The 23,919-nt window shown below is 40.9% G+C and overlaps 1 pseudogene; it reads right to left on the bottom strand.

Moving 5' to 3' along the window:
- The window catches only part of LOC128303608 (lachesin-like), a 40,110-nt pseudogene extending 16,623 nt beyond the window's left edge, over positions 1–23,487 (bottom strand).
- Between the last annotated feature and the right edge of the window lie 432 nt (positions 23,488–23,919).

The following is a 23,919-nucleotide window of genomic DNA, read 5'->3' as shown; positions in this document are numbered from 1 at the left end:
TTCTGAAAAAATCTCCCCTTTGCAAAATAGTTACGAGTAGGATAATTAATGGAAAATATACATTAATCTAAAGCCATCGGTATCAGCGCGGAAAACAAGGCACAACAATATGCCCACCCAGTCTGGGATACAATCTCGAGGATTGCCATTGTTACTCCCACAGATAGTCTTCACACGGATTCATACAAACTATTAAACTACTACAAAGGAGATTTATAAGTGACTATCTACATTTAATATCTTAGGTCGCTAATCAGCTTCGAGGTAATAGCTCGACAATTACAATTACCGACAGACTCATACCATACCATAGTTAGCATAGCATTAACAAAAATCACATAGATCAGGTTTCTTCGAGACTCTAACTAAGGTAATCCAATGTCTATTTACTGCTTTCTAGAGAAAACGATAATTGGGTATATTTATTTATTTGTTTTTTTTTTATTATGTATATCTGTTTCTCCCCACCGCTTGATTGCGTGCGAGATTGCGTAATAGACTCACCACAGGTATTTGAATGAAACCCGTAACTCATCTACAAAACTACGATCTGTTAAGAATTTAGAATGATCTTGCACAATGATGATGATTGGTTAGCGAGTTGGACTAGTCAAGTTTTGGTTAATTGTAAATTTCTTTTTTATCTACATCGCATAACATCGGAAACCTCAGTCATTTTGAAGTATTGGAGAAATGACTAAATTCACTTAAAGTAGAATAGTTCCCACCATTTTGGAAGATACGAGTGCCAGTATTTTTGAAAGATTAGAGACATAGGTAAGTTGAAAGGGACGGAGAGTAGTTCCCATTTGTTACTGTGGTTGACTAATTTTCTTTTCTTTACTGTTATGGTACTTGAATTCAACTTGGTTTCAATAAGAATGAATGAATGTGAATGAGAATATGCAACTAACTAGGTGGTTGAATGTAAGAATTTATAACCCACCCTCATAATATATACATTGAACGAAAAACTAGAAGGTTTGAAACATAACTTGCATCGATTTTCCTACATTGTTTTGATTGGTATCATACGGAGTGCAAGGATCCGAAATCCGACAGCGAACGGCCAAGATTTTAAAACACGGATCTTAGGATTTAGTATAATCAACGGAGCGATAAAATACTAGCTTGAAGGAGATTTTGATCGTGTCTGGTCTCAGAGGATCAGTTGGCGACGGTAATGTCAAAGATGCAGATATGTTTTGCTCCCTTGCCACGATCATTACTTCAAATATCCTAAAAAGTCAACCGATGGATGTGCGCCCCACCAAAATCCTGTGACTGTCCTTAGAAAGTTGATTCTTTTCGAGCATTTTTTTATCAGCTGGGTGATGTGCATGCTCCAGTTGAGCCTGGAGTTGAACCAAACACCAAGGTATCGCAAATTGTTGGTGATTGATATCTTTTCCCCGTATAAAAAGACATCAATGTTTGGTTCACATAGTCCTTTCTCCCTATTTTTTTTCGATGTCGCTAAAAGGAGAAAAGACTACCATTTCAGTTTTCGTTGGAGAAAACTTGATACCAAGGTAATAGGACCACTCGGCAAGGTTATCAAGAGTGGTTTGCCTGTAAAGCCTGTTGTATTTCGACAGCGTCCCTGCTAGCGACTGAAATGACGCCGTCGTCTGCCAATTGTCTAATACTACAGTTAGGAACTAGACAAGGATCTATTTCACTCACATAAAAATTATAAAGCAGGGCTAGTGCTCAGACAGGACCCTTGTGCTAGTCCATGATAGCTGGTTCGTTTTAGTTGAACGTGACCATTGTTACATAGCTACATAGCTTACATAGTAAAATACATAGCTCTTTCCGACAAAAGATTGAATAAGAAATTATTCAGTTATTTTTGCTTTTTTATTTTGTTATTTGCAGTAAAAGGGCTATTTTTGAAGAAAAGGAAGAGGAACAGGAAAAGGAAAAGGAAAGGTACAAGAAAAGGGACGATTTTTGTCATTTTTGACTACCAGGTCCTACGAACTGTCTTTGACGGTAATTGTTTGCAGTCCGAATGGAAATAGAGACTAATCATTTTGCAGCTGAACTGTTTTTGAACCGTTCTGTACGAAGTATAGAGATATAGCTTAAGAGCGAAAAAATAGCTTCAAAACGAGAGTTCGGAAAACGGATTGGTAATCTAGCACCATCTGCAGAACCGAGACACAAGAAGAAGAAGTAAAAGAGATCATATACATAATTTATAGCTAAATGATGCTATCTCTGTTGAGCAAATTATTGAACAAATAATTTTAATATGTTTAAAGATCGATAAAATGCCAAACAATACCATTTAGTTTGACATAATATCATAAAGGATGATGTGTATTGTAAAAAGTTCATTATAAAGTTATTCATCATTGTATTGTAAAAAGTTCATTGCTACATATCGCCAGAGTTAGCGGAATCAAATTATACCAACATAGATAATAGGATTAAAAACCATGTCATTAAATTGAATGTATTTTACTTTTTTCGTCTCATTGTTGTTTTTCCTTTATTTATTACCCGAAATTATTCATTTTATTACCCGAAAGGTGGAAGAAAGTAATAAATAATAATTAACAATACTTTGATCGACCCTATTTCCTCAAAAACGGCCGTTATTTATAAGCGCACCTAATACTTTTTAAGAAAAAATCTTCTTTTAAACATATGTTACGACGATTGCTTGTTGAAGACCATAACATGTTGATATAAACAATATGGCCAGACCATGCATTATGGAATACTAACCTGAAAATCAGTACGTACTACAAATGTGACATATACATCGATTAATGAATCACACTTGAGCACTCTTCTATTAGCCCGTATGCAGCAAAATGGCTTACGTACATACATAAATCATGCGGATATGAGTGTTTTTTTTTTTAAATAATAAGCTTACCCCTTTCACCAATGATCTATTTCCATCGGCAAACATTTTTCTTGCATTCTTTTCTGCCCCCATCGGCATAAAGGTCGATGTAGCGCACGAAGCTGTTGTCACTTGTCACCGGTGATTAGTTTTGTGCCTGTGGAAGCATTCTTTTACTAACGAACGTGAGGTTGCTTTTTGTGGGCGAAAATGATCAACATTTTCAAATGAGCACAAGTGAAGAAAATAAAAAACACAAACACAGCGCTTCATTACGCACATTCCAACAGGCAACACGGCGGACCCTTTCAACAGCTTCGTCAGCTGACTGCGACTTATCCATGAGACGGAAATGGTAAATGAACGAAACTGGCGCCAGTGTCACCGACCAGCATACGAGCACTTTTCCTGCCTGACATCTGTCGTCATTTTCTCGCGAAGAGCAATCGCGACCTGATTATTGCGCAATAAGATGTTCTGCCTCTAACCAGCCGGTTGAGTCGGTTATGTGTGTCTTTCGTCTAAACATCGCGGTTGAGAAGTCATCCAAATTTACGACTGTATTATGAGACTATAAACTCTGATTTAACAACCACTTCCTTCACTGCGAACACATACACGTCCCAAAGGCATTTTCCTATAACTCAATATCTCGATAGGAGAAAAATATTCTTCTCCAACCTTCACTTTATCCCCTCCAATATCGCTCTATCATCCACATTTGTTATGTTATTAACCTAGCTGAACGGCATACACAATCTCGAAACAAAAACACGGCCAAAAGTACATAAAATTATATTCTAATTCCAGCTCTTAATTTTCCCGCTTTCCCAACATTCATCGAGATACATTCACTCCGTTCTGACCGAATTCTGCTGCTGCGGTGCAATACCTTTACCCAACGTTGCTTTAAGCAAAGAAAGCAATTCCCCTGTTGCAAATGTCGGCTGGCTTTGTTTCAGATTCGTGCTAAATAAATCAAACCACCTTTTTGAATTGTTAATGGTGCCTTCATGCGTGTAATTCATGGTGGAATTTTTTCTGGTCCATTTGGCATCCGAGCATCGCCGCAATCGTAGCGTGGTATACGCTTCACTTTAAGACAAGAAAAGTCATGTAAGGTAATTGATGAAACGTTTGCTACACATATGAAAGTATATAGAACATGTTGGCTTGGGAAAACAGAGGGTAGCACAATATTACGCGCATCATCTTCTTCCTGTAACCTTCATTCATAACAATTCTTTAAAAACGCTCTCCTGGGTGGATCGGTCTATTTTATTGCTGCCGAAAAAGCACCAACCATGAAACATGAATGGAAAAGTAAAACAAACGCAACGCTGAAAAGACTTCCGTTAAGGGGTTACTTTTGGATTCCTTTCCACAAACTGTGGAACTGTGGCCAGCACACACTCTCTGTACCTCCACTGACGCTACTTGGTTCGCTTCACCGTTTGCACTGCCACCGGAACAATCCGGAACCGCAACAACTGCAAACGACACTGGAGCGATTTCGGGTTAAGAATTTTTACTGCCATAAGCCAAGAGTCTACGACGCATTCCGAAATCGTGCGGCTTTCCACACACACATACACACACAAGCAAAAAACAAAAAAAAGAACAACGTGGCTAAAAGGAAAATCCAACGTGACTTCTGCCAGTACGACAGTCAAATAATTTCACTAAATTCAAATCGACAATTTCCCCCTTCGCAGGTTAACATTCTACGGCTTTGGTTGTGCGAATGCGATGAAACAGTTACGCGTAGTTCCCGTAACACCGTCGGTGGCGTGAGTAGCAGGGATGGAACAGAAAGTGGTGCACATGCAAGGGCAGGAAACTCATTTTCCTTATGTGATCCGATCGCTATCTGCCGTCCCATCTGTGTCCTCGCATTTCTTTCGGTGCCATTCTCGGGGCCAAAAGGCTCAAGATGCTCCAAATACGCCGGAAGACACTAACAACAGGCTGGAAATCGACAAACCACTACTGGCTACTGGATGGGTGGCGAAGGATGGCAAGAAAGCACTTGCGTGAATTATGTTGGCACGCGATCACGGAAAGCTAGGGCTCAATTTGGTCGGATAACAGCTTGAGATTTCCGATCGAACCGATACCGGTTCCGACTTTCCGATACAACGCGGTCCGAAGCATGCTGTCACAGGGCTTTACTTCCCAGCAAACAGTAACTTCATCCTCTGCAGCCCAATGTGCGCACGTGTTTGGCAAAGATAAGCAGTCCGTTGTCGAAACGGACACACACACACGGTTGCGATTTGGTCGTTCGGCCTTTCGTTCCGCCATTCGTTGCGGTCGGCATCAAAATTAATCCTACGGCACATGTTGCGTTAAAATGTAATAAATTGATAGTGACGCTCATTCCCTCCTTTTTTGTTTTTATTACACTTTCTTCGCTAGTCGGCCCAGGGTGTGTCGTCGATGGCGCCAGTTGTTGTCCTAGGACGTGGTAGCGTCCTGCCCGAGCTATCTGTAATGCTCCTGCTTTATTGCCAGTATCGGCGCAAGGATTTTGGATAAATCAATGCAACGCACTACCGACACGATGGGGCTGATTTCTTCGGGATTTTCTAATTGCCATTAGCATTCGAGAGTATGTGCAAAATTCTATCGCGATGCTGCTTGCCTTGTTACAACTTCTGCAACAGCAGCTGTAGAGCACATAAATAATAACTTTCCTCCCTGATGCACTGTCCATGGAGGGTTGAAATGGATAGCGACTCATCCTCGCAGCCATATTAAGACTCAATATTTATTGTTTTGCGTCGTCCAAGAAGAAAGGACAATTATTTGAATTAATTTTCTACGACAATCGTAGATATGTCATTACTTGCGACGATAGCAAATAGGACGGTTTGTACAATTTCAGAATTATTTTAGTAAATCAACAGTGATTATCTGGATCTGTTGATTATCTAGAATACTGTATGAAAAACCTGAAGGTGAATCAGTCACTTCTACATTCTTCACTCACTACCAAAAACAAAGTTATAAGAAAAAATGTTGTAAAATATATTGATATGTATTTTTTCAAATTAATAATTATTTGAATATTATGAATAATATGAATATTAATATTATTAATCTTCAGTGGTGCATTGAACTCGTTGGTATGTTTATTTATATTTAAAACAATCAAAATTGAATATTGTTTCACATAAAACGTAACGAGCATTGTACTGCTGTCATCGTTCTACCGTCATAAAACAACAACTGTTTAAGGGTTAATGATTTATTTTTGTAAGCGTGCGCATCAGTCGCCGATAGGTTTCTGAGCGCACCCGTCCAAACCGAAACGCTGCGCGGTGATGTTCCACACCCCGCACGTAACATGGTCACAGGCAAACCATTTAGACTGCCGATTGTAACAATAAACAATGAAACCACGTTCTAAGCGACTGATGATATCATTAGCCGAAATGAAAACATCCGTCCACAGCGGGACGATCCTGACGCACAAAGGGGACGTTGCCTCGTTTTTCTTCCCTTTTTCTTCCAAGCAGCATCCGAAGTTATCGGTTTAGAGTTTTCCACACATTTTTCTACCCACCCCTTCCGTACGAGTTTGGACGGTTTCTATCCTCGGCCCACAGTATGCAATCGATCACGCGCCTTATGCCGTCGGAAAACAATCCTTCTCGCGGACGAAAAATGTTTACTTGGCATACACTTGTTTACGACCCAGCGGGGCAACATTTCGTGGGCTGCTACACACCGGTGCGCGATAGTTTACAGCCGGTTTAGTTCGTTTGTACCTCACTTTTTTCGCTTTTCTTGGTCAGAAGAAATAAGTCCGAACTAATCTGAGGATTGACTGCATGATTCCACTTACTATCACTTAATGCGCTCCATGTGCGACACATCACCGCATGCGTGCCTGAGATGAAAGGTTTTGTTTACGACCTGTGCTGAGCCAAGTGCCCATTTGAAAGTGTAATGAAAGTAATAGTTTGTTGGTTGAAATATGTTTACAAAATTGTTCATTGAAATCTAAATTTTACTTAACTTATATAATATAAAATTCAACTGTAAAGAGTCACTACTGTGTATGTTTGAACAAAATATTACAAAATTATAAATCGATTGCAACATTGATTGCTTGTGAGACTAACGCTTAATATGTTTAAGAACTTTTGTATGTGTCCATTTGGGATTTTTTGTTTTAGTTTTCTAAACATGCTTTCACATTATTGCTTTAATCTCTTAAAATAAGGATTAGACCGTCAATTGGTAGAACAAACATTGGGAAACGGGGGTTACACCAACGTGGCATTCTTCTGTACCTCTAAAGCAAGAACATTTCCCCGTGTTTACCAACATCTTTTCAGCGGCATCAATACAAGGCAAGACTATTGAATTAAACGCATCCCACACAGACACGAGGGAAGGAAAATTCCTTTTCCGCCCATAGATTTCGTTAGAATCGAAATGAATCGAGCCCGCGTTGTCGTATTTGTTCGAAGCTGATGGCAATGTTTCTATTATTTATTATGCCATTCTTCCCCTTCCGGAACTGACGGAACTGGTGCCCGAAGCCTGGGGCCGGCGTGTGAAGACAGATCACGCATGCCAAAGAACCGAGCACGATACGAGCGGACGCGTCACTGCTCGCCTTCAGTCACAGACGAGACGTACTCATGAATGTGTAAACATTCTGGCCCACCTCCGCCATCCGGATCGCTTTGCCGATTCCGAGCATTTTCCGATCATTTAGACGGGAAAACCCTTTCGACCTCCGAATGGTTCTCACTGTCGCCTGCTTCCTTTGAGCCGGGCCGGGGCGTACACGTAACACCGTTTCCAAATGCAAGGAACAGAGCCAGGAGAGGTTAAATGAGCGAGATAAAACGAGGACGAGTTTTCCCCTTATTTAACCTCGGACAAAGGGGGGAGCCCTTTTTTTGGGATTGGGAGCAAGTTATTGTTGCGCGTGTTATTCCACATTCCACGCGCTTCGCCAGGGTCGTGGTGATGTTGTTGTTGCTGTTGGAGGAGGAAAACACTTTTCACACACCACCAGCCTTTAACGGGAACGGTGTGCTAATCGTTGCCGATGAACCCGACGCGGTGTGCGGGATGCGTTGGGGTAATTTATGGAAATTATGAAAATTGTTAAATGATATCCCGATATGCGGTATCCACACGATGAAGATTGCGTAGGAGCGGGCACAGGAAACGGGGATGTTGAACAACCGGGGGTCGGGTTGAAAAACTTGTTGCTACATTATGTTTGTCATCGGATATTCCAATATCCGCTTTTCCTCGGCATGTTTCCGCACTTTTGACCCTGGCCATCCCGCTCTCGCTACTTAACGTTAATATGTTCCAAAATAAAGCGCCAACCCTTTTGCTTTCCAGATTTATGACCGGTAGCATTGGATCTGATTGCATCGAATTTCGTAAGCAACACGGACTGTGCTGTGCCAGTCGGTCGGTCGTCAGAATATTTATATCATTCTTTTCTATTCATTTTTGCCCCGGTTTGCGCGGTTGAAAGAGGCGTCACATTGTGCTAGCGCAGAAATATAATAATTTAAAGTGTTTTAGACAAGATTTCACGTTTTATCGGCACTACATTAAGCAATGAAAGGTGGCACATTAGCGGTGTTCGCTATGGTGGCCACCTTAAAAATGGGCCAAGTTTTTATTCATTTTTCATGTCATTTGCTATCAAACGACGGGTGTCGCTTCGAGTGGTTGTAAATTAATATATGACGAACGCTTGACAGTTGCTGCATGAATGCCAGAGTTTACACGTGCACTTCGTTCGGACGCCGGTCGGCACATACACCCGGCTAGTGTCTGGATTTTATTAATAAGTGTGTATGAAAATAACTTTTTAAAATGTCAATATCACCGAACCGATGCTCTTCCGCCTTGCCGATTGGACGGTTTGGGATATGAGAGCGAAAGGAAATGTCGTGGAAAGAGATGTCGGTGCCAACAATTTTGCCCCTTTTGTGGGTGAACTAATGGGACGGCAACAACATGTTCTGGAACATTTAACTAATGCCATGGCAGTAGCTTCAAATACTAAGGTCACTCGTGTTGGCAGTGAATGATTGAGGGAAAAAAACTGTGAGAAAACCGAGTAAAATCTTGAAATGGTAAAATATTGTATTCCCTCTTCTCTTTAATCAATTTTAATAACGTCTAAGGTATCCCTATCTTTATCTATATGAGTCGGAATCAGCACAACATTGAGTGACCGAAAGGGCACTGCTTTAATGGAACATTTTTAATGATTCTTCAACTCATTTTTTTAGTTCAGCAGTCAGTGCAGACACCACCATATTTGTAAAGCATGGTAACCTTTTCACTCAATAATAGCCAACAAATGTATGTTTGCATGAAATTGATTATCGCCCATTCTCGTATCCAGAGAAAAGTTGTTGATAATAGGAAAAAACCTATTGGGAAAATGGTTGAACGTGCTGTAAACCACATCCGAAACGATAGGAATGAATGCAAACACATTCACCTCAGCTGTTTACCTTTATTTGACCTATGATTGTTTCTTCTTCTAGTGCTGGCCTCCACCCGGACGGTACCTTCGATAGGAAATAAACATCTTTCTACTAACTCACGTCGCACGTCGGGCAGTGTTTATTCATCAGACTTTTGATTTGCATGAAGCATTACCATTATTATAGCGCCAGTAAGAGCAATCAAACTAGGGCAAAGTGAACCTTACCGTAGAAAGCGAGAAAATTGAAACATTCTAGGTATGAAGCATTATCGTAAAACCGAGCAGTTGCAATCATCTTACTGGCTCTTGTTCCCGTTTAACCTAAGGTGAAACGAACCACAGGGAACACACTGCACCAACCGTTTCACTAGATACATTTTTCTGTTCTGCAGATAATAATAATAAGAGCTAAATAATAATTATTATAAAAAAAAATAATTCATGAATTGAATAATTGAACTTGAATAATTTGCAGTAAATTATATAAATTTCACAACTGAATATACAAATCAGTGAAGCAATTTGCTATCAATTTCCCGTTATTTTAATGCCATCAGTAAATTCATGGTTGCAATCTTGATTCAAATAAAATAATAAAACTCAATTAATGTAAATTATGAACGAGAAATAGGTCCATAAATAAGGACCATGAGGGTCAATTCGATTGGTTTTAACTCAGCAATTAAGTTCACAAATATACTATTATGAGCAGTGGCGGATCAAACGGTAGGCGGAGTAGGCGGTCGCCTAGGGCCTCGCCGTGTTGGGGGCCCCAAAAAATTGGTGCCGATTGTGCGATTTTTGAAAATTGTACAACAGAGTTAATTTAAAGCAAAATAAAAAATAACATAAAAGGTAAAAAATTGATAAAATATATCTTCCTTGGTTATAAAACATTTATTTTATTGAATTTTTTTTTGTTTCGTTAGAACGGCCTGGCCGTATCGACAAAACATTTATTTCTATGTGATAAATTAAATGCAGACAAGAATATCGACTTTGTGACTTTAAAGTATAAACAAAATTGCACCAGGATTTCCGAATGTATAGTACCAGGAGAACATCCACGGAAGAGGTAGCACCTTTAACAGCAATTTTGCTCGAAATCCGCCGAAAGGTATGCAATTTTTAAACACTAACTTCCCCGTTGGTGGAGAAAAATTTCTTCGAAAACTACCAGTTTCCGAATGTATAGTACCAGGAGAGCATCCATAGAAGAGGTAGCTCCTGGTACTGCGCCGTAAGGTATGCAATGTTTATACACTAAGTTTGCAACCAACTTGAAACAAGAAACTTGCATGTACCAGCCGAGCAAGATGGCGCGCAAGATGGCGCCCAACGTCGTACTTGCATGCAACAAACTTGTATGCAAACTTGCATGCAAGTTCTTGCATGCTATTTCTTGCATGCAAACTTGTATGCAAGTTTGCATGCAAGTTTGCATGCAAGTTTGCATACAAGTTTGCATGCAAGTTTGCATGCAAGTTTGCATACAAGTTTGCATGCAAGTTTGCATGCAAGAACTTGCATACAAGTTTGCATACAAGTTTGCATACAAGTTTGCATGCAAGTTTGCATACAAGTTTGCATGCAAGTTTGCATACAAGTTTGCATGCAAGTTTGCATGCAAGTTTGCATGCAAGTTTGCATACAAGTTTGCATACAAGTTTGCATACAAGTTTGCATGCAAGTTTGCATGCAAGAACTTGCATACAAGTTTGCATACAAGTTTGCATACAAGTTTGCATGCAAGTTTGCATACAAGTTTGCATGCAAGTTTGCATACAAGTTTGCATGCAAGTTTGCATGCAAGTTTGCATGCAAGTTTGCATACAAGTTTGCATACAAGTTTGCATGCAAGAACTTGCATACAAGTTTGCATACAAGTTTTCATGCAAGAAGTTGCATGCAAGAACTTGCATGCAAGTTTGTTGCATGCAAGTAGGAAGTTGGGCGCCATCTTGCTCGGCTGGTACATGCAAGTTTCTTGCATGCACCATACTTGCATTGCAAGTTGGTTGCAAAGTTTGTGTATAAACATTGCATACCTTACGGCGCATTGCATTGCAAGTTGGTTGCAAACTTAGTGTATAAACATTGCATACCTTACGGCGCAGTACTAGGAGCTACCTCTTCTATGGATGCTCTCCTGGTACTATACATTCGAAAACTGGTAGTTTTCGAAGAAATTTTTCTCCACCAACGGGGAAGTTAATGTTTAAAAATTGCATACCTTTCGGCGGTTTTCGAGCAAAATTGCTGTACTAGGTGCTACCTCTTCCATGGATGCTTTTCTGGTATCGGCAATCTGAAAATAGCTGGTTTTTATGGAATTTCGTACCAGCCGACGGGAAGTTTAAGTGAGATGAAGGATGCTTTCCGTTTCATCCATCTTTCTTACACTAACGTGATCGCTCTCACGGGTTTGATAGTATGCAATGCAATAGTGATGGGGAAATTTATTCCACACTGCAGGTGTCACCTCTTGAAAAACATGCTTTCCTGGTATTGGAAATCCGAAAACAATTGTGTTGTTCATCGCCTAAAACATCAACATGAGCGAAACAGGTTTCTTAGAAATTTCTCTGATTGTTACCGTAAAGTAAACCGATCGAAAACTGTACCTTGGGCGAAAAATCGTAGAAGGCGTTGGACTAATCAGGAATCGTAAATGTACGTTAATCGTAGAAAATGTGATCCAAGTAGTGGCGTTATGGTTCTTCTTAGCGCATACAAACGTTTATATATAAACTAGCTTACTAGGCCCGTTTACAGGGCTACGCAACAGAACTCTGAGTTGTACGCAAGGGAGCTTTCTTTCCGAGAATTTGTTGGTGTTGTTAAATCATGTTTGAAGTACACCTCCCTAACACCGATAATGCCGTAGCAAAATTATAGGCCCCCTTTTAAAAATTCCGCCCTGGGCCTTTAAGGGGATTGATCCTCCACTGATTACGAGTTGTTACATACGTTTTCTGCTTTTTTTCTACGATAATCAATCATTTATTTTATGCATCCATTTTAGTTTCTTAACTATTGGCTGATATTATACATTATTAGTAAAATTAGTAATAAATGATCAATATGAAAAATTGTTATAATTAAAAGTATCTTTAAATTATCGCTTTTTTATGCAGGTTTTCAGGCACGGCTGTGGTTTTTTAACAAGTAACGATTCTTTCCGATCCAGCTTCAGTGATGCGAACCACTTTATTTTACTAGAAAACCCATGAAAACTCTCTTTTCATCGTTCTTACATAGCTATCCTCTAAACGTGTCAGCCAAACAAATTTGTGTCTACAAAACATGCAAATCCATTGTACATTGTTCATGTTCAACCTTGATCGAGGGAAAAGTTTTATAATCTATAGCGAAAAATTCACGTGACTGACGCGTCTTAACCGTGGCACGAAAGTACGACTTATCAAAACAAATCTTTGCAACAACCCACATACCCACCAACCGACCGACCCACCCGGCAGTGCGATAGTCTGTCTGCCACATTTTGCACGTTTACCGATGGGCGAACGCAAGAAAACATTTGGCCTGTCTTACACTCCATTCGGAAACTCAGCCCAAACTCAGGTCCGAAGCTGGCGTATCACCCGTTATCACTGCAGTCATTTTTCAAGCTACCCCTAAAGAGTCCCCAAAATCACCGGCATTTGGAAGCAGCTGTAGAGTTTTGCTAATGTAATCCTTTTCCATTGCCTTCGTGGGTTTCGTTCGTATCGCGCACGTGGCGTGGATAGAATGTGTGAATGTGATTACGAGGCTTACGAAACGGCAAGAAAAAATTGGCTAGCGATGTTTGAGATTCAAATTCAATGACCCTGCGTCAAATTGTGTGGCATATTTCTATCCACCTTTAGCAGAAAAGCGGATGAAAATATCTAACAGAAACTTAGCAACTCTCTCGAACCTTCACATTTTCCTCACGTGTGCAACATAAACAACGCATTCGCCCTGAACTCGCCCAGAACTCTTCCTAGGAATGATATAATTTCCATGGAAAATCTATGAAGTAAACACTGTCAATGACAGTGTTTCCGTTGCAACCGGTCAGAAGGTGTTACAAACAAATGAGAAGCAAACGTGGAATGTAAGCAATAAGTGACAAACCTGGACCAGACCCTAACTCTTGCCTGCGATGCTTAAATGCAATAGCACATCGGGGCATGAAATATCCAACACTCAGACTGGGCCAGTTTGTCGTAGCCGTGAAGTCTGGCAAACATTCGGCCCAGCATCTTTCACGTTTTCCCAGGCAGCTCCACGCGAAGCTAATGTCAACCGATGTTGGCTTTTTAATGCATAAATAACAGTGCGCTATTTTTACCACCGTTTAGCTAAACGAGTATCGTGTTTTATCCCTCATTTTGCTCCATCCCGTCGAGGGGTCGCTTTTTCCACAAGACTTTATGCGGAACCACCCGAAACCCGAGAGGGAATCTTCTCTCCGCGATGCACGCCACAGAACAGCCACACACACACATAAAAACCGACGTTGCGGTGCCAACTTTATGCGTTTAAACATTATGATTTTAATGAACTCCGGTACGGCACGGTTTCTCGTACGGAACTAACCCCGGGGGCCCGTCTCGCTTTATCCTCATCGTTAGGCATCATCCGCTTTGTCACCCTTCGGAATCATTGCAATGTTGGCACGGCATGCAGCGGGCCCGCATGCATCATGATCGTGAAGTGATGCGATCTGAGTGAGTGAGCGAACAGTTGGTTGAACCTTTTAGCGGTGGTTTGTCATCTATCCGTCGAGATCGCGCTTCGTCCGCGTTCGTTTCGTTCCCGCGTGACATTGTGTGAGGCGACAAAGACACGACAAGACGGGCTGTGATCCTCTAAACATGCGATCGTGGTTTTGTGATGCCACTAACCAACCGCACCATGACGATGCAGAGGAAAGATTTGTAAACTAGCTAAATTTAAATTCGATCACAACGGGCCACGTTTGTTGAGTCGAATGCAACTGTTTTGCTTTCCTTACTAGAGCAGTATCATTTGCAGATTATCATCAGGATTACATTGCATTGTCTCTTTCGGCTTGGTCCATACTTGGTCCAACGCGGTGATGTCAGGGCTGGTAATACTTCAAAAGACCATTGAAAATGAGGATTTTAATGTCCAAACGCTGAAATAAACGTGACATCTATCCGTAAAATAAATTTAAATTAAAATCTTTTTCAAACTAAATACCTAGTACTTATAACTTTCTTTTATAAACTTCGAACTTAGTAAAGTAAAACTTAAATACTTATAAAATTTACTGCAACAACGGAATTTAAAGAGCCCTTAATATACATATTTGTATAAAATAACTACATTTCAAATAACTAAGAAAAGCCTTCGTTTCCTGATGCTATGAGATTGGTAATGCATCTGGGTTGTTTAAAATCTACAGCAGCAGCCTTTGCATTGCAAGTTTATGAAACTATAAACCTTAGGAAATTTAGGAATAAACTATGAACCGTAAATATAAAAACCTATAAGTCTCAGATTTTCATGAAGCGAAGACCAAATAACGCCAAACATTTAAAAAAAAAATCTTACAAAAGCAAAGATTTAGAAATTCAGGAGTACAAACAAGAGGTAGTTGCAACTCGTCAAAACAAGAATATACAAAAAGTTAGATGCTTGGCCATTGTACTAGAATTGTCAAAATATTTAATTGAAATGAAACATTGTTTAATCTTTTGTTATTTTCAGCAAATTTTATTTTTTATTTAACACTTTTATAAAAAATACCCGATGGAAGGACAAAATTATATAAAAAGGCGTTACATGTTTTCTTACACTGCCACTGACCTAAAAATGTTCATCTCCCATGCACCATCGTACACAACCATGTACAAAAATGGCATAATGCGACCAATCCACTTTACACCCACATACATTATTAGTGGGCAAACAAAACAATGCGAAATTTCCGACTGAAATCTGCACTTTCATCTTTCGCACCCTCGTTTCGCATTCGCACCTATGTAATGTATGCCGCAGGGGCCTGCACAAACGATATGCCGCAAGCGGTACGGTGCAAAGGTCCTGCCAACTGTGCACAGGATTTACCACGTGAGACATCAACAACACAACAAGACTCTTCTACACCACACACAAGACACAAGGAAAAAAAGCGTCAAAATGAAGCAGATGGTTTTTGGCGAAACGAAATTACGCCATTGTTACCCTAATGTATTATGTATCGGAAGGACGTTGTTCCGCGTGCCTGGAGCGCATTGCAGGGCTTCGCTTCCTGCAGATGCGGGTGTGGTGCCCTCTCCTAAGGATGACGTTTTGCAGCCCTACCAATTACCGATACAACTGTTGGCTTTGTCGAAACGGTAGAATTTGTTTGTTCCATTTGTTATGACGCTGATTGGTGGCGTAGTGCGGCCAACTTCAAAAGTAGTGTAAACATGTTTAAATAAAAGATTTGACTTTATAGAAGTTACACATTTCAAAGGCAGTACTATATTACAAATGGTTGGCAATGGTTGAGTTTGATCATAGTCTGATCAATTGTTTGATCTCGATCATTGATGATCATCATAGATCAAGCATTTTCCTTAAGATGATAGGCTATCCTCTTCTCTTTTAAAAAATTGTAAAACAAAACTATTTAACTTTTAATGTGTGAGAATAAAAGAACAACAAACCTCATATTTAACTTTGGCTCAACAAATTCGATACTCCCAAATGTTGTACTTTAGCGAACGGTACTAACGGCTGCTGTAACATTACCGACGACAACGACAACTATTTCCACGGACAGGAAGTGAAACAAAATCGTGCTCGCCTTGTGTCGTGAATGGAATGGCATTAAAAATTTATCCAATAACTGGCGATTGATGAATTCTGGAGCACCATTTTTCCAACCCGTTGCGATACGTTGCCCAAACATCTTGAGCTTCAACCTACCGACGCCGGAATGAAGGTCCGTAATCGGAAATCTGCTTTCTTTTATTGCACGTCATTCGCTCCGAGCTGGAAGCAATCAAAAGCGGAAAATATAATCGGCTTCGCTGGGGAGCAAAAACCAAAACAAAAAAAAAACGCTGCCTGCCATGTTGAAACTTGCTGCACACCAACTACACGGCCAAAGACGGTTCCGGCGTTCCCGGAGCTACCGGGATGCATTTGGAAGACACAAAATTAAAATGCACGCTGCACTTACGAAACAAAAGTAGCACGGCCGGGGTTACGTTTTCACGTCCGACCAGAACGGGGGACGTCAGTCTGTCTCACACTGCAAATTGGAAAACTATTGACATTTATTTGTACAACTTTGCACTTTGTGTGTGAGGGCATGTGCCTGCGATGCATCGACCAGCATGTCACACAATCTTGGCGGTTTTCGCCCAAAATCGGAATATAACCACAGAAGATAGAACACAGGAAATGAGGCGCCCTTTTCGGTACGCTTTGCGCACAGCAAACAGAAATCGAAAATCTGAATTCTGACCACGAGTCATAAGATTTTTTGCTTCACTTTCGGTCCAATCGAAGCTAGAAATTACTTGGCGTCGAGCAAATGTAGTGACGGTGGCCTGGCATGAATTGCGTCGGTGTCTCCAGCATTTCCAAACTACTCGGGGATGGAGACCGAACCGAGTTTCTCGTCTAGTGGACGCTATTTTTGAACGATCGTTATTTATTCCGATGGTTGCATTTTCTGCTTTTAAAACAGAAATGTCTAATAAAACCGCACCTAAAGCGACACCGAGTTTTGTCCCAGTTGAACGGATGAAGGAAGCAATTAGTGGGCGAGGAGTGGGCGGGGCCCGAGGTGGATGTTTCCATTTCACGGCTGCGACACGGTTGTGGCAGTTTTTAATGTTGGCTTGTAGCTATTAATTTTCGGTGGTGTTAAACGATCACAGATGGTGCGTTTTGGGTGGGTTGTGATGCCGGTGGGAGGACGACCGTGACGACCTTCGATCGCAATACGTAATATGCTGACAGTTTACATGGTTCCCGGTTAACTGATGGGTGATCATCGTGACCGATGGTGGCAATGATTCGGAAAAACGTGCCTTCGATCATGCCGGCGATAAGGATGTGGTTACCATTTAATATTATCTTACTTTGCGTTGCTAGCTCACAGTTGATGAATTACCATGTTTTAATTGATGCTGTTAAATTTACAAACTCAAATAATGATATCGTTACCTGACAGATTTTGAAAAATGGAAATTTAATATCAGTTAAACAAAAATACTAACACGAGAATCTTATTAGCAATAAGCTTATTCGCAATATAAAATATAAAATATGAAATATAGATAAAACAAAAATGTAAGTTACTATCAATGTAGAAAACAGAACAGAGAACAGAAATACTAAATCTTCCTTGCCTGAAAAAGGAAGAGTTAAATGACAATGAAATAATAATAATGATGATATGACTTAAATTTCCCCCAATTCATTGTACAAATTGCAAAGCAAATGCAAAGAAATATTAAATATGTAAGCCAAAATATTATATTTTACCTTATATATTTTTACAATATAAAGTTATCACAAAATAAATCCTTAAAATCATATATAAAGCTGTTACCATGGTTTGATCCCAGTTAGTACGAGCTGTTAATCAATTTCATTTGTTGGGAAATTTAACCATTATTAACTTAATCAACTTAATCTAATTGATTGATTGAATATACCATAATTTAGCTCTGAAGTATTCGAATTTGACAAAGTTCGATTAAGTAGAAGTAATGCAGTAAAAGTAAAAAGGGTGGTCCGATGGTGAGTTGGTAGCGACGCCGTTCTGCACACGTCAGGACCGCTCCAAAATCCCAGCCGGACCAATCTCCAGTATGCAACTGCGGCCCCGATAAAAAAAAAACAGTTTAAAACAAAACAAAAATGAAGATTTTTCTTACATGTTTTCGAAGCTTAAGATTTCCGATATCAGATTTACTTACTTATAACAAACAAATAAATTCAAACCCAAGAACAACGAAATTGCACCAAAATACCGTGGAAATGTATTGGTAAAATACAGATTTTTATTTAAATCGTTTTTTCTCTTAAAAACAACACGACACGGAACATGAATTTATTTAAGTACTATTGAAAGAGTGTGCTACCAAATGACTTTTTCTAATCTATTTTGAGTTGCACATTTTGTTATACAACAAGTACCCAAAATTATCCATTTTCCAACTTCGGAGTGTATATCTTCTCAGCAATAACAAAATAAGCTTGACGACAAATAAATTTGTTGTTATTCCAAACACTATTGCTGCTAACACTGCTTTACTTTTATACTAATTGTGTGAAGTTACACTTTTTTTATTCTTGTATAATGGGCCGGCTGTATTCCTTAAATCAATTCGAATGTAAATCTGAAATACAATATACATTAGTTTGAAAACATTTCCTGCTCTGAACCGTGATCGGGCACGTTATCACGGGTGTATTAGACTGAGTATTTTTTCTAAATTATGTGGACGTAACAATTCAATTTACAAACAAACGCATCACCTTTCAGCTCAGATGAATGAAGGCTCCTTCTCTCCCTTCTTCCAACACTCTATTTATTTGTGTGTTTAAAGACTTAAATTTTAACTCCCCAACCGGTAAGATTCCAACGCCGAGCCTAAAGTGAAAGTTCGTGCAGTATCATTTTTCACCAATCTTTCACAGGCGTGCCCCATTGGAATTGTTAAGCGAACGAAAGAATAATAAACCGAGCCCACCGAGTAAGAGCGCTTGTAAGAGCCGGCAAACAACAAACGAACGGTTGACTTTTCGGCGATGCGTAAAACTTATCCGCTACCGGAAAAGGATTGCGTCCCAACTGTGGCAGAGGATGAGAACGTTTTCCACCGCCAGCACAAGGCCAGCAGAGCAACACGTAAAGCGGACGTTCGGATGGCGTGACGTTCGCGGCACGGCTATTCGTTCGATTAAATTATGCAGAAAATTTCACGAATTTCAATTTAATTTCCGAATCTTTTCACTTCACACCTAATAATGGTTAATAGAACGATTGGTGCCGCAAAAACCTCCGCCGCCCCACGAGATCATTCCGTGGGCGGGTAAATGACGCATGCACGGTGACAAAAATGCGCACCGTTGCGAATGTTTTATGTGATGGGAAAGAATCCCTTTTTGAATGAGAAAAGAAAGTCGTTTGGAAAGACGGTGACTGTTCATTGTTGTATTTTACCATTCCATCTCCATCACCGTACATTGGCGAATGTCTGCAGGGTCTGTGCGTCACCCTTCACAACACTGTCAAAATATTACGTGACTACGTCGATCATGCTTTTACTGATGGTTTATAGATTTGACACGGCAATGGAATCGAAAAATAGGACATTACCGGTAAGCATCGAACAAGAAAAAAAAACACATTAAAATTGTGTGCAGAAATTAAATGATGCTTTTCGGGTGCGGAATAGAAACGTATTAATCTTCTCCATCCACTCCATCTCCATCAGTTAGATACCATTGATGAAACGTTATAAACATAAATATAAATAACCTTATATCAATATATTGAAAAATAATCTATAAACAAAGTTTGAGATAGGAAATTATGTTAAACTGATTTTTTGGAATTGTTTTTGGTTACGTTCAACAAACCAGATCGAATTATCAGCACAACCTTTTCAAGTAAATCTCCTACAAAATTCTTCTCATGTCACATGATGGAGAAAATCAACAGTACACCCAGAGTATGCCTCCCAAAAAAAGGTTTAAAAAAACATTGAGCTTGTAAAACATTCTTTACTGTGATGATTTGCTTTCTGTACGTGGACAAATACAAGCACATCTACGCACTGGCAACATGCAGAGCTAGCGGACATTTAAAAACACGTTTCGTCCTTAGTGGTAATCAAATCATAACAGTCCATACTACGTGCAATTGGTCGGTAACATATTAATCTCCATCCCAACCAGTCTAAACCCATACATTGGAAGTCAAAACAGGAGCCTCGTCGAAACCAGCATCTTATCACCACCTGACACCGTACTAGGTGGCACATCGATTCTTGTCACATCTTTCGCCAGAAGAAATCTGAATTAATGAACTCTACAGATTATCCACTTCGTTTCGAGAGCAAACGACCTGTAACCAGTGATGGGTGAAATTTGCCCTACCTTCAACAAGACAAGACAAGCGAGACAAGAAGACCGGTAAGCATTCCTTTGGCATTCATTTCTTTCGGGGATGCAAACAAAAACTTGTGAGGACACTGGTTGAAGCAGGAGACGCTTCCCGACAGGTAAATGTGAAGTAAATAAGAAAAAAACCTTTAAGCATCACGCTTGTTGTGTACGGGCTGGTACAGCATTTTAAAACATTCCTCGTGTGCCTTGCTTACAGAGCGGTCGCCACAACCAAAATGTCTGCAGGCGCATCGTCCCTAATGGTCATTCCAGTCAGCCGGTCAGTCTCCGGTCTGCCGAACCACCGGCATTCCCAATTTCCCACCGCTTCCCGAATGATGCCCGAAGGTGAAAGACTTGCCAGAGAAAGCATCTGCCGCCTGAGCAGAACGGCACATCTTGGGGTAGGGTACATGCTTCTTGGGTCGGTGTAGATAAAATTACGAATAAAAAAAAAACCACCCACCCACCTCGCCCTTTCGGCAGTGTTGGTTTTTGCTGGCCTTTGGCGATTAACGCTTTAACTTTTCACGTTAAATTTGCAAAATAAACATTCGACCTGGATGCGCGCGGGTACGTGGACAGTGGGCCACACCGGCAAATGCATACAGATCAGCGAGTTTTTCGCTTTTACCGTACTGCGAATGTACTGAAAGTCGTTATGTAAAGTGCGGTGGTAAGGTTTGGTTGTTTGGTTGTTCCGTACGTTACCCCGGTCTCCTATCGCTCGCTGGACGGTCCCACACACTATCGCAGCACCTCGGGAAGGGAGGAGGCAAAAGTTATCTGTTGGTTTTTTTTCTCCCTTCTGTTACGTTGTAAGGCACCGTTTTTTTTCTTGTTGCTGGTTTACCGTTGTGTACTTTCTGTTTGCTTTAGTAGGATTTCCCCCGCTAGTGGTGTTGTTTGTTTTTGCTTCGCCTCGCAGCACGAAGTACGTCGAGACGGAGCCTGATGAATGCTAAATGACCGAATACATTCTGCAGAGCTGAGGACTAATGCTGCGTTGGCTGTGGAAAATGGGACGAAGCTGCCGGCAATTGCGTTAAGCGTTGGATTCGATTAAATTCTTCACGACGAAACAAGATCAACATAAACTCGTGCGGGGTGGGCAAGCTTATTCTTGGCCACCGCGCTGGGTGCAGGCAGGGAAGCAACGCGTCAGGTACGTGCCGAAAGCGAGCTCGTTGAAACTCAAATCAATTGCAAGGTTTGCCCTGATACGGGCACGGCCAACATCGCTGGAACTCCCACAGCCTCGTGATAGGTTAATGCTGATTACGATGCTGATCGCACCTTGATGCAGCAAAACATACGACAACCGATGACGACGCTGATAACGATCCAACGATACGAAGATACGTCAGGAGCGGTCGGTGATTATGGAACACTTGAAGGAGATTGTTATGCCAAAGATGGGATTTTGAATGTGCTACTTTGCATTCGTTTCGCAGGCGACCAGGCGACACAAACAAACAACAATGCAGCCAAAGGAAAGGACAATCCTTCCCGTGGCACCTTCCGAGCGTGGAAATAATCCTCCCCAATTAATTGGCACCATTGAGATCTAATGAATTTCAATTTATTGATAATGAGTACTACCCGGACAGAATGTCCCAGGCCACATTCGATTTGGACAGGCTTATGTCACCAAATAAGCTATACGAAACGTCGTGCACGTCGAAAGCCGACAGGACCGGTGACTCTCGGTGACTATAAACTTTGCCAACCTCACTCTCTCACACTCGGTTGATTAGATGAGAAAGAAAATTTCTCACGTCTTCTAAACAATCTTTCCTTTGTCGGGTGGCAATGAAAATGACACCCGTATGCACAGTGCGTCTTCCTGTGCCTAGCTTCGTTAGGAGGAAATCAGGTCAACGTTGTTGTGCATTATTCAATTTGCTGCGTCAGTCGGCCGGTGTAGCATGTATCTGGCACCGTAGAGCACCTTGGCTTCTTAATCGTCTTTTAAATAGTGATCATTTATTATCGTGCACCCTCTCGTGACTCGGAGGAAATGTGGAATAGGCCCTTTATCACCTTCACCAAAATCGATTCCATCCATCGGGACACTTCATCTCACAATTCATCCTCAAGGAGCCACTCGACGGCGCTCTTCTTCCGGCAAGCACCCCTTTACGGAAAACTCCAACGGTACGACTCGACAAATAGTACCACCGAATTGTAAACATTTCATCATTGCTAACGAAGTCACGGGAAAACAATGTGGCGCGAACTCGACCGACATCTTGGCAACTGCTGGTTGGTGTAAAGCTTCTTTTGCCATTTGCCATCGTTTTATCGTCGGCCACTCGGCGTCTATCGATAGGACGCGTTTCCGCCCACTAGACGGTAATGCCAAGAACAGCGCAGAAGAGCTAAGGCTCGAGAGGGTAAAAGTCAAACAAAATAGCTTATCCTCCGTTATCCTTTGTGGCACTTCAGGATCGGGCTCGGTCGATTGTTCTACCGTTCGATGTACCGCGTTTCTGGATAAAGGGATCTCTCAATGATGTCCCCCGCTGTTCTAGCTACAGTCTCCTTAGGCAGGGACGTCAAAAAAGAGTAGGCGCCCCCAGGAGGGTGTCTTTGTCCTTTTGTCGACAGTAGCCAACCCTGGGCGGACAAGTTGTTGTTATGAGCTACCCTTCAGGCACAAGTTTAATTGTATAAACAAACAAGTGTAAATGCGTAAATCAGAGGCGAAACCTTCAGATGCTGAATTTTCCGGTTGAACCGGTTTGGTGTACTAGAAACATCCCGGTGCTAACAAATGCTAGTATTATTTCATTTGTCTATCTTATTTTTATTTATTTTATCCAATTTCATTTATTTACTTATTTTTGTTGTATGAAACAATTCGACGATTCTTTAAAAGATGGTTAGATCCAACGCAACCTGCTTATTGAAGAACATAAAATGTGAAGATTACTTACCATTCGCTACCATGCCCGTGTTAGATGAAGGCGAAGGACTTCCGAGTGTATCGTGAGTCAACAGAGCAATCAGCAACAGCTTCACCGGCAACAGAGTGGCCATCATCAGGAAGGCCCCCGCACCGTCAAAGGGGGCCATCCTTGTTGGTGTAAACCAATGCCCAGAAGGCTACCGTAACCAGTTGTCAAGTATTCACCACGTCAAACGCACAACTATTTCGCTGTTACCACTCACGATCACGATCTTTCAATGCACTGAGAGCGAATTGCAGTTTGAACAAAATATGTTGGCTTAGCAAATGTGTTTGAAGTTACTTACACATGCAGAACAATTACACTAGTGCCAATTGGTAGGAGTTGTCAAACTTTACAATTTTGTTTTTTTGTTTTAGAACTCACATTAATTGTATTATTTTAATCAGGTTTCTGGAATTAGACATTAAGTTGCATTAACACTTCCAACATTTTGCGTCCTCCAATTAGAACTTTCT

Source organism: Anopheles moucheti, chromosome 3 (genome assembly GCF_943734755.1).
Source record: "Anopheles moucheti chromosome 3, idAnoMoucSN_F20_07, whole genome shotgun sequence".
Taxonomy (NCBI): domain Eukaryota; kingdom Metazoa; phylum Arthropoda; class Insecta; order Diptera; family Culicidae; genus Anopheles; species Anopheles moucheti.
Note: the sequence above shows the minus strand (reverse complement) of the source record. Positions and strands in the feature narration are given on the sequence as shown.